The 15,949-nt window shown below is 38.5% G+C and overlaps 1 protein-coding gene across 1 annotated transcript in view; it reads right to left on the minus strand.

Moving 5' to 3' along the window:
- The window catches only part of USP49 (ubiquitin specific peptidase 49), a 142,063-nt gene that overhangs the window by 117,528 nt on the left and 8,586 nt on the right, over window positions 1-15,949 (minus strand). Inside the window, exon 2 of the mRNA XM_004379446.2 lies at window positions 12,314-12,383. The gene's annotated coding sequence lies outside the window, so the exon portion shown is untranslated. The remainder of the gene's footprint in view (window positions 1-12,313; window positions 12,384-15,949) is intronic.

Consider the following 15,949-nt stretch of genomic DNA (forward strand, 5'->3'; position numbering starts at 1 on the left):
TGTAAACCTTAATTTAAAGTACAAAAAAAAAGAATTATCTATTTGAGATCAAATTGACAACAGCAACTCAAAAGGTTTGATGGGAAGCCTAAGGGGCAGTGAGTTGAAGATAATGGTGATGGAATAATTTGGAAAAGGACAGTGAGAATAGCAGCACAACTAGAAGAACATAATCAATGTCACTGAACTGTACATGTAGAAATTTTTGAAACGGTGTGTCTTTGGCTATGTATATTTTCACCAAGAAAGAAAAAAGGTCCTCCAAGGTCGAGAAGCGAGAGTGTTGACATGTTGTGGGTTTGTTAACCAATGTCATAAAACAATATGCATACTGACTGTGTAATGAGAAACTATTTGTTCTGTAAACTCTCACCTAAAGTACAATTAAAAAAAAAAATTAAAAAAAAAAAAAATATACCCTGAAGTCTTCTTAAAACAAACAATAGTTTAGGTTAACTAGTAAAGAATGTCTGCCTTGAGCATTGTGCTCTTTTAAGAACTATCTGTATGGGATCCAACTGACAACAACAACTCAAAACATTAGATAGGAACCTTAGGGGGCAGAGAGTTTATGTTAATGGCAGGAACAACTCAGAAAAGAAGGGTGAGAATGGTTGCCCAACTCGAAGAATGTAATCAATGTCACTGAATTGTACGTGTAAAAATTGTTGAATTGGTGTATGTTTTTGCTGTATATATTCTGAATAACAAAAAAGATAAAACAAATTATTTTTAAAATGCTTGAAAAAATAACACATCTATCTTTTCTATTGCTCTTTCATAGCAAAATGAGGGGTATAATGTGTTGTTGTTATTGTGTTCCATCGAGTGGATTTTCATCTCATAGCAACCCTATTTGACAGGGTAGAACTGCCCCATAAGGTTTTCTTGGCTGTAATTTACAGAAGCAGATCACCACATCTTTCTCTCGTGGAGCCACTGGGTGGGTTCTAACCCCCAACATTTCAGTTAGCAGCTAAGCACTTAACTGTTGCACCACCAGGGATCTTAATTAGATTTAATATCATCTACTAATATTCAAGAAGAAGTGCAGCCAGCGTGCTCCTTAGAAGCAAGGATGGCAAGACTTCGTCTCAGGTACTTTGGACATGTTATCAGGAGGGACCAGTTCCTGGAGAACGACATCATGCTTGGTAAGTTAGAGTTAGCAAAAAAGAGGAAAACCCTCAACCAGACAGAGTGACATAGTGGCTCCAACAATGGACTCAAACATAGCAGCGACTGTGAGGATGGCACAGGACTGGGCAGTGTTACACTCTGTTGTAAATAGGGTTGCTATGAGTCAGAACTGACTTGACGACACCTAACACTAATATTCAATGAGCTTTTAACACTGTACTTATTACTTGTTAGGCTCTTCACAGGACAAGCAGGTAGAGAAGGTATTAGCTCTTATTTACTCAGTTTTCTGACATCTAGTGAAACTGTAAACAAAGAGAAATAGCTGGATCTAGTATTTTTTAACATTTTACTGATTTTTATCAGAGGAAATTTTTTTAAACTATTATGATGTAGCACTTTCCTACCAAATCTAATCTGGTAAAAACACTTGCTCTTATTTTTTAGCAAGAATGGAAAAAATGAGAATAGATTAACAAAGTGGTTTATACTTTATAGTTTTCAAGTTGAATGATTTAAAAAAAGTTTCACAATCTGGAGTCAGGAAGAAAACCATACTTTAAGGTTCTGCCTAAAGTATAATTTTTGCCATTTTTTAAATTTTGAGAAAATACATTAATATCTTACAAAATATAATGCATGCCCAAAAGTTTCTCCAGCTTTATCAAACTAATAAATTACTATGTTCATTCTTTCATGCTCATGAATAGTGATATAACCCTGTAATAATGCCAAGTCTTACTAAATTAATCTAAAAGTATAATCTCAATCACATTTCCAGCAGGACTTTTTTTGGTGAGAGGACCTAGATAAACTAAATCTAAAATGTTTATGGAAGAATAAACGATGAAAAAAAAATCCAAACCCATTGCCATCGAGTCGGTTATACGACAGAGGAGAACTGCCCCATAGTGTTTTCAAGGCTGTTATCTTTACAGAAACAGATTGCCACATCTTTCTTCCATGGAGCAGCTGGTGGGTTCAAAAGGCCAACCTTTCAGTTAGCAGCCAAGTGCCTAACCACTGTGCCACTGGTACTCCTTCTGTGGAAGAATAAAGGTCCAAAAATAGCTATGTCATTTTGAAAAAGAGCAAAGCGAGAGCATCCATCCTACCATTACTGACAAATACTACAAAGCAAGAGTAATAAACATGGTATGTTGCAGGATCTGATCTAGGGAATGACTGGAAATGTGTGGGGCCTCATGGATATCACAATGACTGGGAGCACTACTTGCACAGAGTGGACAGGGGCCAGTGATGCTAAGCATACCCACAGTGCCAACAGTGCCCCCACTGAGAAACTCTGAGATAAGTGGACTAATGGCACAGAATAGAAAGCTCAGAAACAGGCCCATGTATACATAGAAACTTAATTTACGATAATGGTGTCACCCCAAATCAGTTGGAAAGTTCAGACTGTATAGCAGATGGTGTTGGGAAGATTAGGCTCTCCATATGGAGAAAAACAAAGCTGGATCCCAATCTTACACCACATTCAAAGACTACTCCAGACAGATTAAAATCTTAACGTAAAAGGTAAAACTATAAAGCTAAAACGAAGAAATCTGGGGAGACAATCTGGGTCACCTAAGTCCAAGAAGCACAAATAAAGCAAATATAGTAAGGTTAAATAATGTTGGATTTGACCACATCAAAATCAAGTATTTCTGTTCAATAAAGAACACCACAGACAAAACTACTAAATAACAGACCAGAGAACGATATCTGTCTAAAATCAACCACAGATGATTAGATAGATGGATAGACAGATAGTTGTTGTTAGTTGCTGTGGAGTCAATTCCGACTTCTGGTGACCCTGTGAGTGCAGAGTAGAACTGCTCCATAAGGTTTTCAAGGCTGCGACCTTTCAGAAGCGGACTGCCAGTCCTGTATTTCGAGACGCCTCTGGGTGGGTTTGAACTGCCAGTCTTTCAGTTAGTAGTCCAGTGCTTAAAAATTTGCACCACCCAGGGTCTCTCTCTCTCTCTCTCTCTCTCTATATATATATATACACACTTTTTTTCTTGTAAATCAAAAAGAAAAATACAGGAAACACAAAGGATATAAATAGAGTCAATTCACAGAAGGACAACAGCTAACTAGAATATGATGAAATGCTTAAACTCACAAGTGATTAGAAAAGACAAATTAAAATGAGACATTACTAAACGATAAAAATTAGAAATGTGGACATTACCAAGTGTTGGTGAGGTTAGGGGAATGCAATGCTTGTGGGATATAAACTGATACAATCATTCAGCAGTGTGACAGTACCTATGCCCCAGTGCCACCCCTGGGCCTATCTCCCAGAGAAATTCTCAAACACTTCCATAATGCACATGTACAAGACTGTTATTGGTGGCATTGTTTGTGATATCCTAGGTGCCCATTGCTATGGGGATGGATGCACACCATGGAATACTATACTGCAGTTAGGAGCAATTAGCTAGATGTACATCCTACAATATACATAGATATTAAAACATAGAGCTGAATGAGGAAAGTAAAAGCCAGAGTAAGATCTATCATATTTTTACAGAGAGAATTCTATAGGCAAATTCTACAACAGTGACGTGTAATGAACATTTTTCTAACTAAAAATACATATACAAAAAAGTCACTAAGTATTTTACAACAATGTATACAGAACCAAAAACATATCAAACACATTAAAGAGGCTGCCTTTGGGGTAGGGGAGGAAAATGGGCACAGGAATTGGGGCTGAATAAGAGGCTTTCACAGACCAATGCTAGACTGTCCAAATCATGGAGTATGAAGTTCAAATTTAGAAAAACATTTTTCATTCATACACTCATTAATTTACCCAATAAAAGCTTACTAAATACCCCTTATGTGCCAAGTACTGTGCTTAAATAGGAACAGTTTTGTTATTTCTACTGAAGGTTTGTTTGTTTTTTTCCCCACAAACCTCGAAAAGATGTATTTTAACTGGAAGTGGAGGTTGAAATTAACTTACGATAAAATATATATACTAAAAAATGAGAATCTTATCATTCTTAAAATAGCAGAATATTATACAGCTATTGTATTAGATGAATACAATGAAAATATTATTAGATGAATAAAATTTTTTCATCAAATACAAACATATTTGAAGTTCTTAGCCTTACATAAATCACACTGCCACATCTCAGTCCCCAGGTAAAACACCTTTTCTCCTGGTTTTCAAAGGTGAAACAATTGCATTGGAGAAAATTTTTCTACTTTATTTGTCCTATGTAATTTTTCCCCCAAAAGATATTTCAGCTGCTCAGGAACACTTCCCACCAGATTTCTGTTTTCTGAAAGACGTCACAAGCAGACTGCTGGCTGCCAATGTAGGTGTTTTAGCTAATATGCTCATTACACCACACTGCTAACAAAAACTGATTAACACATTCTGTGCAAAATGACATATCTATTCCACATCTCATGAGCACAGAAAATGACATTTTCCCCAAAATTACCTGTCCCCCTATTTTTAATGTCTCACAGTAAAATGCCACAAACCCCAAATGTTAACTAGCATACATAATATTGGTAAAGAAAACTGATAGCTACTTGTAGGCCATCCATATGCAAACTGCACCAACCTGGGACCCTTCAGTATTTCCTATTTTGATACTAAGTGTTAGTAGATGGGAGGATCAAAGGTAAAGAATAGGAATGGTTGGCCCAACCATTAATACTACCGAAAAAACTCAAGCTTGTGGAGTCAGTCAAATCATTATTGGGTGTAATAAAAGACAACACATTAATTTACACAAGCTTACAAAATATATTTTTCATTCCATAATAATAGCTAACATTGAGCACTTACTATATGGCAGTCACTATTGTAAACATTTTACATACATTATTTAAGTTAGCCCTCACAACAACCCAATGGACTAGGTACTATTATCATCTCCATTTTACAGATCATTTTTCAAATCAAATGCAGGCTCTTCATCATTGCCTTTAAAACCTGTACCAAATGGCCTCAACTTCCACTATATCCCCCCTTTCTGCCATTTTAGCCCTCCTGATTCAAAAACTTTACATGACTGATATCTCCTATGAATGGAACCATTCCCACCTCTGGCCACCTTCCTTCTCCTGCCTTAAACCACTATAGAAGAATCCTTCTTCCTGAAGATGTTCTCAGTTAACCCCATCCTCATGTTCCTGTTAAAATTAAACACTATGGAAGTATCAGAGGAAAAGTGAATACCTCCTCCCAAAAAAAGGGAATACCCCAATCCCAGTCCTTATATTTTACAAAAGTAGGAACATAATGTGGTTGTGTGTGTGTGTGTGTGTGTGTGTGTGTGTGTATTTTGTTCTATAACATGAATTTTTTTTTACTTACTGGACATTTTTCCACATCAGTAAATAGAGATCTACTGCATTCTCAACAGCTAAGTGATATTCCATTGTGCAGGTCCATCATAAATTATTTAACCAGTACTTAGCTGATACCATACATCACAGATACCAGAGTATTTTTTTCATAATAAAAAATACTATAAAGAATAGCTTTTGCTCCCATTTTTCATAAAGTGTATGAATCTATCTGTAAGACAAATTCCTAGAAGTGGAACTGCTGGATTACAGGGTACACAGATTTTTAAATTCTGATTGACATTGCCAAATTTGCCTCCAAGAAAACTTACATTCCCACCAACAATTTGTGAGAGTTCCAACTTCCTAACATCCTCACCTAGTACTAGCTTTTATCAAATTTTTTAATCTTTGTCAACCTAATAGGTAAAAAGTGGTAATTATGCTTTTATTTTATATTTTTTAAAGTGATTAGGATTACTGAATTTATGGCTTAAATAAATTTTAAATTTATTATTAGTTGTAGGCTAAGCTGAATTGCCTATGGAGAAAAAAACTGAAGAAGCACATTGACAGTAAAGCTGTTAATGGTAATGCTTAATCAACTTCAGAGTTTAGCATGGTGTATACGATGGCAACCACAAATGAGTCTCATCTCTTCATTAAAGCATGATCACCTTTCGCTTGAAATACATTGTTATCAGCTTTTCAAGTTATTCCATATATTTTAGAAACTTTATTTCTTTTTAAAAAACATTTAATTCCATAGTCATGTATTTACTTACTGTCATGCAGTGAATTACTTAAATACAGCTGTTTTAGCCATGCATGGTCTCGTAACTCCCACAGAGTGACTGAGAATGACTATGTAAATAAAGTGCTTGTGGCCCACCAAGGGGATTGGACAGCTTGCTAACAATGCAAATAAGGTGCATGAAACACTTGCAGGGGTGAGGTCATGCAAATAAGGTGTATAGAACCCTAACGAAGGGATCAGTCAGTTTGCCATCCCACTAGGCTTAAAATGAGCCACCCCAGGGAAAGAAGAGAGGACCAAGAAAGAAAAGCGTCCTTTCCACCCAGGGTCCCTGCACTGAGAACCTCCTAGACCCAGGAGGCAGAGAGAGAGCTGTAACACTGGAGATGGCACAAGATGGCAAGAAGCAGCAGCATAGAAATGGCAGCAACAGAACTAGGAGATTGGCGCAAGACAGCCAGTAAGCTTCCCAGCCCATGGAGCAAGGCAGCTACAGTGGGCGTGCCAGACCACAGAGTAAGAGAGGTGAGAGTCTTTGGGCAGCAGGCTCACTGGTAGAGTGAGGTGCCCTCAGGTATTTATTGGCAGAGCTAAAGAGCTTTGTAACACTTGCCCCAGCAGGGAAGAAACCAGGCCGAGGGGCCAAGGGGCCAAGAGCCAAGAGAGAGAGGCCTGCCTGCAGGCACAGCTGAGAAGCTGACCTGACCAAAGAACTGTATCCTGAGTCGTTAATGATCCTGAATTGTAACCTATTACTTCCCTAATAAACCCCATAACTATGAGTATGGTCTGTGTGGCCACTGCAACAAATTATCAAACCCAGCATAAAAGTAGAGAGTGCCATGGGACAGACAGCTGGTGTCAGAATTGGTAAAACGGTAGGAGAGAGGAGGTATGTCTGACCTCCACCTCATCAGCCTTGGGCTGATGCTGATGATCTTGTTCTCTTTCCTCTCCCTTATGAAGTTAAGACAAGGAGGTCAGATGACCCCACCACACCATTGTTACACTTACTCATAACACCCCTCTGTGTGATCAGTCCACTTTGATATTTTACTTTATATTTGATGTTGCTTATTAATCTGACCTTTCACCTCTTTTAGAGATTAAGGTGGTTATTGTTGTTAGGTGCTGTCAAGTCAATTCCAACTCACACTGACCACATGTGACAGAGGAGAACTGCCCCATAGGGTTTTCTGGGCTGTAATCTTTATGGGAGCAGACTGCCAGGTCTTTTCTACCCTAGAGCCACTGGGTGGGTTCAAACTTTCAACCTTTCCGTTAGCAGTTGAGTCACCAAGGCTCCTTAGAGTGTGATTAGTGTCTAGCCATTAACATCAAGTATAATTAACACACTTGATATAACTGGCTACATTAGAACATAGAAAAAGAGAGAAAGAGAAGTAAATGTTAGCAATGTCCATCCATCGGGATGTTCTAGGCATTCCTGCTTATAAAAAACAAACATTTAGTGCAGCATCACATCCTCTATGAGTGCTTACATAAACGAGATGACCTCTGTTTATGAACACTGATCTGCTGTCAAGGGCTAGATGTCTACAATTATATCACTATTAGCAATGATGGCTGAACTGAGCTATTCACACATTTTCTTACCTGATTTCTTTGTGGTCACCTCCAGGTAACAATTTTGTCAGGGGGAATCTAACTAGATTCAACAAGGACTTTGACCTTATTATCCTGATAAATTAGTATCCATAAGCATATCAACGGCAGAAATAAGTACCACAAATTATGTGGCTTTCTGAAGGGTTTTGGCTCAAAACTGATAAATCAACCCCTCTCTACCCTTTCTTTAATTTTCAACTAAAATTTCTATTCTTTATAAAACAAACCGATCCTTAACACTTTATTTCAAAGTCAAAAGCTCCATCCAAGCGAGCAGAGTACATGACAGATACTACACATCTTGTCTCCCATTTCAGAGACTAAAAGAAAGACATACAGCAGGGGGTAGGAAAGTACAGAGCACTGATGTGACAAACTACTAAAGCCACGCAATAAATTATCTTTTGGTCACTCACTGCTACGTCTTGAAAATAGTAATGCAAAAGGAGAGCCAATCCTTCCTTCAGAGGAATATGGGCATCCTGTAAAGACATCTTCCTAACACACTAGCAGCAATGCTGCCCTCTCATCCCTTACACAACTTGCCGAGCAAAAGACGCATCGGTGGGTTCTAAAGACAATGACGAGGCGGTGTATTCTGATGCTGGGAGGGAGTGCTTCCTGAGCCTAAACTATGCCAGACTGCCTTGCTAATCCTCCCCAAATCCCACAACATTGGGGTGGGGGTGGGGAACAGAATAGAAAATAATCCAAAATTGAATCAAGGGCAGCAGCTCTGGATTACAGGAGGTCATAACATTCCTATTTGAATCGGGGGAGGGGAGAATGTATACAAAGCCTGTACGTTTAAAAAATCACAACACAAAAATGAATTTTATCCCTGATCCATCTCATGTGCTAACCAACATCTGCCCCCAATCACTTGCCAGCCCTGGCTGCACGGAAGGCACAGAGTAGCAGGCATTTTCACACAGTGAGGCTGGAAGAGATGCTACTAGAGTGTAAATTACTAATTAGCTCAATAGAAGACAAAGAGAGAAAATACCTGTCACAGAATGCTGTTTACAACTTGACACATAATAAAAACAACCCTGAAAATTTCAGAAGAGCGCCTTACTTTCCAGACTTCTATTAACATGTAAATGGCAAAGAAGCAGTATTATAGTCTTTAAAAACCGCCCATATCTCAGAAACAATAATGCGTGGCTGGAAAGAATGCTTTCCAAATAATTTATAATTTTCTCATCCTCATGAAATTGAAGTGTTTTTAATTATTACAATCAGCTTTAATTAGGAGCTATATTTCATAGCTCTGATGGTTGCTTAAAGAGGAGGAGAAAAGAAAAAGAAGGCCACGAGTGCTGTATTTTACATTTGTCAGAATACAGCTAATATTCCTTTCACTAAAATTGGACAGGTCTCATTCGGCAGGTTATATCTTTATCAAATGAACAAGCTTATCATGTTCAAAAAAGATTGCTAAAAGGTGGTGGTAGAAGTCGATTAAACAGGTAAATCTCCTAATATGACCATTGAAAAGATTTCCAAAATTTAGGTTTACTTTTTGGGAAGGTAAGCGAATGTTGAGAAGCCCTGGTGGCGCAGTGGTTAGGCACTTGGCTGCTAACTGAAGGGTTGGTGGTTCAAACCCACCAGCTGTTCCACAGGAGAAAGATGCGGCAGTCTGCTTCCATAAACATTTACAGCCTTGGAAACCCTATGGAAACCCTACTCTGTCCTATGGGGTTGCAATGAGTTGGAATCAACTCAAAGGCAACAGGTTTCAATGGAATGTTAAGATATTTGTTTATCCCTTACCTTAAGGCAAACCTGTTTGTATTCATCTCAACCAATGTTCTTAAAGCACTACACTCTGCATTTTGATCTTTCCCGGCTACTTGAAGCTACATAAGGATCTTCAAAATATGCATTTCACCTTCATATTTCTTGGTCATGGTGTTGAAAGGTCCCATAGCTCCTGTCTGCCTGCATCACAATGATCCATACCTCATCAGTAGCTAGCAAGTCCTGAGCATCCACCTTGCATGTGAACATACCATGCTAGGTGCTAAGGAGGCTCCCAACAGAAGGGTACCCAATGACAATAGTTCTCGCTGATGACAGACGGGTCTACAAACTAGTCCTTCATAGGTGAAAGAACTTCTTTCAGATATCCTGAAGGCAACAGACCATCACCACAAAAGCCACTCTAAATCCAATTCGGGGATTCCTTTGCTTCAAATATTTGACTAAAATCTAACACACACCACCTTTCTGGTACACTCAAAACATTCTTCTCTTTTTAAAATTAGGGCCTTCATATACATTTTCTTCAACTTTCCTTTTTAAAAAAATACTCAAACATGAGAAAATGATAAAGAAAATGGGGCAAAATCAAAATAATGGGTGAATTTAAGTAAGGGTATACAAGAATTTCTTGTACCATTTCTGCAACTTCTCTGTAAGTTTAAAAAATTATGATAAAATCAAACATCACCCAAAATCAGATTATTAACAACCGAAGCTCCCTCACAGGGTTGTTTCAAGTTTCAAACAAGTCACATACTTAGCTCATGCTGGGCACTTAGTAAACACTCAGTAGTTGCTGGACAGTTTAAAAAATAAGCAGATCAGTTTTTTATTTAGCCAAATTAAAGAATGGGTAAATGTACTAGTATATTACTTACACAGGCACACACAAAAAGAATACAGTAAAAAACCAGCAAGAGTCTAAACAGATTTTGCTTACGAATATTTGTGCTGAAACACGACTTCCATTTTTCCTCAATAGGCCACAGTATCTCAACTGCAAATCTGTTACGTTATATACCAAGTCCAGGGCCTTTTTCTAGCCAAAAGTAGTAAGGCATTTTAAAAACTGGTTTTGGTTTGACCAGAACTAGATGGTGCCCAGGAACCACTATCAACCATTATGATCAGGGCCACAATAGATGGACCCTTACAGAATGGGAGAAAAACACTGAACAGAACTCAAATTCTTAAAAAGTACAGACTTACTACTGGACCAGTTGAGACTAAGGGACTCCCTGAGACTATCACCCTGAAATACTCATGAAACTCTGCACTGAAACTACCCTGAGGTCACCTTTTAGTGAAATAACAGACTGGCATACAAAATAAAGGCTATTACCCGTGAGTATGGTTTTCCATTAAAAAGCGACTTCTGTGAGTTCAAAAGGTCAACAATTACTCTAAAGAAAAGATGACAAGATAAGGGCGCAGGGAAACTACAGCACTGGAAATGGAACAACCTGAACACAACTAAAGGGCATGATTGACTCACTGTGAAAAATGTAACCAATGTCACTAAACAATTTGTACAGAAATTGTCAAATGAGAACCTAATTTGCTATGTAAACTTTCACCAAAAACACAATAAAATATTATTTTTAAAAAATTGGCTTTGGTTTGCTTTGTACTATAATTTTGGAATGAAAAAACAGGAGCATGTAAGATCCATGATGTAACGTTTGCATATACATAACCCTTATGGTATATGTCCCAGGTTCCCCATCTAGAAAGGAACTAAGAAAAGGTTTATGACAGAACCAGAGGGATAATTTAAGACTTCGTAAACAAGATCTGTTAAGAGATTAAACAAATCAGCACTGTTCAATTTGAAGAAAAGCATGATGAGGGATTACTTAACAAGAAAGTGGAGATAATAACAGAGCATAGTGAGTCAAGGCACAAATTCTGCCTACAAAATGCCCAGGTTCAAATCCCAAGCCCACAACTTGGTAGAATTCTATGTCATGAACAACTGAAATAAAGATTAAATGTATGACTGTATACTTGACAAAAAGTATCATTATTTGCACTAAAAGATTACCCACTATCAAATTATCTCAGTATAACCTTGGGCAAGTCATTTAATCTCAAGGAGCCTCTATTTTATCACATGTAAAATGGGAATGATAATAGTGCCTACCCCTCAGGATTGCTGTGAGGAATAAACGAGTTACAATTTGTAAAGCCCTTACGAAAGTGTCTAGCAAAAAAATAGTATACTCAGATTACCAGTACCAGTTGCTGTTAAGTCAACTCTAACTCATGGCAACCCTATGTGTGCTGGAGTAGAACTGTGCACCATAGAGTTTTCAATGGCTGATTTTTCAGAAGTAGATTGCCAGGCCTTTCTTCCAAGGCACCTCTGGGAGGACTGGAACCTCCAACCTTTTGGTTGACAGGTGAGTGTGTTAACCATTTGTATTACCCAGGGACTCCACTCATGGGTTAGCTACTATTATTAAGTTTATGAGGGACTAAGATTTTATAAACACTATAATAAGCAGCTATTTTTACTCAAAAATTGAGAGTAAGACAAGAGGAAACACATACAAATACAACATTAAGTTATGCTGGTTAGACTGAAGACACTTTCCTGGTAGAGAAAATAATTAAACACCAGTAACAATTTTCTACAAAGCGTGTCATATTATCTCTAAGATTTATGAAAATGGATAAATTTTTATCTACCTGGGATGATTTAAGTGGGATATTGACTGAAGCTGCAGGTCCTTTCAAGGTCTCTTCCCATCCAAAGAATCTACGATTAACCAGAAAAACATTTAATTATATGTTACCTACTCATTCAAATCTGAAAATATAAACTAAAAAGACATTTTAAGTATGCTTAGTAAAAAAGATAATACTCGGTAAAATTCTACTTGATGAACAAATAAAAATAAAGCTTAAATTTATAATGGGAGTCGTTATTTATGAATCGTATCATTACTTGAACTAAAAGATTATCAATTTTCAAGTAGTTTTAGAAACATCAACTGAGAAATTCAAAATGAGAGATCTGTGATTTAGCACACTATGGCAGTATACAGAAACAAAAGGCAGGGCCCACAGGGACTTCTTCCCTTGGTTGATCTTATAGTTTATATTTTCTTCTCAGTCGATATCGAATTATAAGATAACTTACATAATGATATCAAGTATAAAACAATTATAAAAATGGTAATACCATACACGGGAATACAGCCCACTACTAAGGCCAGCCCAAACACATCTACAAAGGAAGGAAATATGCACACAGAGAAATGGGTGCCTCATACCAAAGTTACTCGGCAAATTGGAAGTTAAAATTTTCAGACTAATCCCCTTGAAACTTAGCAGCAAAAATAGTAATTTTTTAAAAACCTGTTAAATTGCTAAATCACTCCAGTCTCCCTGAACACCTGCTTAACAGAATCCAGGAAAACAAACCATAAACTAAATATTATACCACTTACCTAGGAAGCAGCTAAATCCAGAAAGATTTAAGATTCTAAATTATTTATACTTAAGAATAACCAGTGTTTCTAGTATCTACAAATCAAAATCTAATTTTTGCTATTGCAAATGCCCTACACCTAATCTTTGCTACTTATAAACACCTACAAAACCATGGTAATTCAAAATTTATACAACTTTGAATATACATATACTGTGTATCTGAATGTACATTAATGAAATAACCCCACCTAAGATTCTCAAGGAACGCTGATGGCACAGTGGCTGAGAGCTATGGCTGCTAACCAAAAGGTCAGCAATTCAAATCCACCAGCTGCTCTTTGGAAACCCTAAGGGGCAGTTCTACTCCGTCCTATAGAGTCGCTATGAGTCGGAATTGACATGATGGCAATGGGTTTGGATTTTTTTTTGGGGGGGGGTAAGATTCTCAAAGGAGCCCTGGTGGTGCAATGGTTAAAGCACTTGGCTGCTAACCGAAAGGTAGGCAGTTCGAACCCACCCAGCAGCTCCTCGGGAGAAAAGACCTGGTGATCTGTTCCCGTAAAGATTACAGCCTAGGAAACCCTATGGGGCAGCTGTACTCTGTCCTAGAGTCACTATAAGTCAGAATCGACTTGACAGCACCTAACAACAAGATTCTCAAGAAGAGTTTACATTTTTTTCCTAAGTAAATCATATGCTATCTTTTGACATCATCAAATGTAAATAATCATTCATATTCTTAGCTAAATGTAAAAGCTTTAGAGTAAAAACCATCAAAACAAAATACTCAGTAAGAACAACTAAAATCTTGTACCAAATTTCTTACCTTATCTTTTTAATTTCCAAAAGTATCTTAAAAATCAAAACTTATAGAAAATTAATATAGCCTTTATTCACAACAACAAAACAGGAGTAGTGGAGCTGTCCAAGGCTCTAGCTCACAATTTTATCTTAGATTTTTTTTTTATAATAAAAATTACTCATTGCCAGGGCACAAGACACTATTTAACATAAAAGACAAGTCCACCGCTCTAAAATCCTACACTTCTCTAAAATTCTCACCTTCTTTATTTCACTTTTATTAAATGGGTGAGTTATCTATCGCTACATGAAACATCCCACACAAAGCTAAAGGCTACTTAGGAACTCAAAGCCCTCACAGCCCTGACTTAAATCTCTTCCCCAATAAACTTCCCTGGTTGGTTATTTGCCTTTCTCTGAAATGATTTCTCAATATTTTCCAGCCATTGAAAACAACTGAGCAGAAACCTGGTTGATTAATCAAAACAAAAAGATTCTCATCTTTCTCCATCCCACAACAGTGCACTCTCCATTGAAAATGAAAATGCTGTGGATAAAGCACTCTGCCCAGTGCTTGTCAGGCACAACACTGCTACAACTCCAACACAATCACACTATACAGGCACAGCCACACTGCAAATAAATACAACCCGTTTTCCTATTATCACAAATTAGTGAAGCACAGAGGATTTTTAGCACCCAGAGGTTTTTTTTTTTTTATCACTCACACAAGAACAAAATCAAATCAAAATGGGTCTCATCTATTCAAAGTGAACAAGAAACTCGAATTAAAGGCAATCAAAGGTGGAAACAGGTTAAAGATTCCTTGAAGAGAGAAAGAGGTTTCTGGAATTTCCTACATTTAGGGACAAAAGGACTCACAGCTTCAACATACAGGTCTCTTCTCAACAAAGAGTTCCTTTCTCACACTCCGCACCCCCCTACCCTCCACCCTTACTTTTTAGTTCTCACTCCAATCTCTAGGTCCCTTTTCACTCACCATGTTTTCTCCTCTTCTGCTCCAAAGCCTCCCTACACTTGATCCTACACAACAGCGTTTATGCCCTGACCCATCCAGACTTTCTGGAGCATCTCCCCACAACATGCACATTTGATCCCCACTCCTCTGCAGGCCATCCCAGTTCTAATCCATCAGAACTGCCCTAGCTTCCCTTAACCCCTTTCTCTTCCCTTACTCTCCACCTCATCCTTTAAAGTCTGTGGCCCATGTCTTACTTGCTCCTCACTGTCTGCTTTTAGCCCTGTCTCTTCACCTCAGTTTTTATCTGGGATCTTGCTGAACCTGTTCAATTAATACAATTCCCAGTTATCCTTGTCCCAGACGGCCATCACTTCTTACACCCTTACTCTACTCTCCTTTCAGCTTTTCTAGTCCCCCTATCTTCCTATTAGTGCCCCATCTCTCGTCACTATTTCCTTTCACCCCTTCCACTCTGCTCGTATCTTGGTTCCACCTGGTTCTAGTCCAGTGTCTCATCCACCTTCCCTCACTTTTCAGAATTTACACCCACTAACCCATACCTTTCTCAGAAAAACGCCAGCAGTTCCCACCCCACTGCTGGTTCTAGTCCTTCAGCTCATCTCGCTCTGCACTAGTTCACACCCTTGTCACGTCTGGCTCTTAATCACTCTCTCTTCCCTACTCCCAACTATTACCCCAGCTCTGCCCCTCTTCGCCTTCCACTTCCAACTCTTACCCCAGCGCCCCCCACCCCAATACTATCCCCTACAACGCTTTCCTCTTCAAATCCTTGCTCTTACACCTAACCCTAGGTCCCCACGTCTCCAGTCCCAGTCTTCCTAACCTCATTCCCTGCTTCCTTAACACCCACCCTGGGTTTTGACTCCTTCCTACCTCCTTGGCTGGTTTTTTCCTCACTCCTCTCCCTGGCTTCTAACCCTTTCTCCCCTTAATCCTCCTCATTTCATTCTTAGCCCGGTTCCCCTCAGCTGCCCCTAAACCTCCCCTCCCATCTCCCCTCAAGGCTTTTACCCTAAACCCAGTCGTCGTCCACCCCGCCAAAATTAAGCGCCCGCGCTCCCCGCCTCTCGCCTCCCGCCGGCCCC

This window comes from Trichechus manatus, unplaced genomic scaffold, assembly GCF_000243295.1.
Source record: "Trichechus manatus latirostris isolate Lorelei unplaced genomic scaffold, TriManLat1.0 scaffold00065, whole genome shotgun sequence".
Taxonomy (NCBI): Eukaryota; Metazoa; Chordata; class Mammalia; order Sirenia; family Trichechidae; genus Trichechus; species Trichechus manatus.